Source organism: Primulina huaijiensis, chromosome 6 (assembly GCF_012295235.1).
Source record: "Primulina huaijiensis isolate GDHJ02 chromosome 6, ASM1229523v2, whole genome shotgun sequence".
NCBI lineage: Eukaryota > Viridiplantae > Streptophyta > Magnoliopsida > Lamiales > Gesneriaceae > Primulina > Primulina huaijiensis.
Genome location: NC_133311.1, coordinates 12,500,044 through 12,501,955, shown reverse-complemented (window position 1 = coordinate 12,501,955; position 1,912 = coordinate 12,500,044). Strand labels below are relative to the sequence as shown.

The 1,912-nt window shown below is 27.7% G+C and overlaps 1 non-coding gene across 1 annotated transcript; it reads left to right on the top strand.

Moving 5' to 3' along the window:
* The first annotated feature begins 1,090 nt into the window (after positions 1 to 1,090).
* LOC140980031 (small nucleolar RNA R71) lies at positions 1,091 to 1,201 on the top strand. The gene has a single exon (XR_012175861.1). It is a non-coding gene; the product is annotated as a small nucleolar RNA R71 (small nucleolar RNA).
* The last annotated feature ends 711 nt before the right edge of the window (positions 1,202 to 1,912 follow it).

The following is a 1,912-nucleotide window of genomic DNA, read 5'->3' as shown; positions in this document are numbered from 1 at the left end:
TGGAATATTTATCTTTACTTGTTTAAAAACTTCATAGATATCAGAATCATTTTTTTGTTTTTTATGATTTGTTAATGCATGAGGAAATGGTGGAGGTTTATTTGATTCATTTACTATTTCAGATGATTTATCATTCAACATATTATTTTTAGAATTTAAGGTATCATCATTCTCAAAAGTATCAGGATTATCATCCTTACTCTTTGATTTTAAATGATCCTTGTTTTCATTACTATATGGATCATTAACTATTTTACCACTTCTAAGGGTAATAACAGATTTTATTTGATCAATTTTTTCATTTTTTAATTCTTGATTTTGATTTTTAGGATTAGGTTGAGGTTGAGATGGAAATTTTCCTTTTTCATGAATATTAAGTGCAGATGCAAATTTTGCAAGAGTTTCTTTCAAATCAGTCATAGATTGACTGTTTTGAATATTGATAGATTCTTGCTTTTGGATAAATGCATGAATTACATCTTCAAAGTTTTTTCTTGGAGGTGTAACATAAGGAATATAACCTTGATGATTTTGGTTATTTTGAAAATATTGTTGTGAGGGTTGTGCATTATTATCATTCCTCCAACTAAAATTAGGATGATTTTTCCATCCAGGATTATATGATGTTGAAAAAGGATCTAGTATTGGTTTTTTATAATTGTTAACATAATTTGCTTGTTCATGGAGACATTCTTTAAATGAAGGTAATGTTGGACAATCTTTTGTAGCATGATCATGTGTATCACATATATGACAAACAATTTCTTGAATACTTTTTAATTGACCACTCTTTTTCATTTCTAATGACTCAATTTTTCTTGCTAAAGATGCAAGTTTAGCTTGAATATCTATATCATCTTTAAGATTATAGATACCACCCCCATTTGTTGAATTATTGATTTTAGTTGTTGGTGGTTCTATTGTGCCTATATTATCCCAATTTTGAGCATTTTCTGCTAATGAATCCAAATACTCCATAGCTTCATTTGGGTTTTTATCTTCAAAAGTTCCATTACACATGAATTCTATCATTTGCCTATCTTTAGGTATTAGACCTTCATAAAAGTGAGAAACTATTCTCCATGTTTCAAAACCATGATGTGGGCATGTATTAAGTAATTCTTTATATATCTCCCAACATTGATAAAATGTTTCTCCTTGTTTTTGAGAAAAAGTAGTAATTTTTCTTTTAAAAGAGTTTGTTCTATGAGAAGGAAAAAACTTTTTGAGAAATTGTTGTTGCATTTCTTCCCATGATCTTATTGAACTTGATCTCAAATTTTGTAGCCATGTTTTAGCTTTATCTTTCAAAGAAAAAGGAAAAAGCTTTAATCAAACTATATCCATGCTACAATTTTGATCATTATAAATGTTACAAACTTACTCAAATTCTCTTAGATGTAAATATGGATTTTCAGAATCTAAGCCATGAAAATTTGGTAAAAGTTGAATAATTTGAGGTTTAAAGTTTAAATTAGATGCATCAGGAGGAAAAACTAAACAAGATGGGGTACTAATTCTAATAGGGTTCATATGGTGCCTAAGTGTTCTTAATTGATCATGTTCTTGATTATTATTATTATTATTATTATTGTTATCATTATCTTGATTATTTGAATTATCATCCATGTTTAAATTATTTTCAGATACTCGAATAAGTCTACCACTTTTTTTCGACTCCAAATACTCATACAAAAAAAAACAACACAATACTTATAAATAAAACATAATTAACAAATATAAACTTAATTTATACCTCCCCGGCAACGGCGCCAAAAACTTGCTACTACTTAAATTATAATTCACCCAAGTGTAGGTTGTCTGCAAGTAATATATTTCGTAAGTACGAGATCGATCCACAGAGAGGTTATTTTAAGTTTAAATTTATTAATTTATAGATTACCAAATGCAA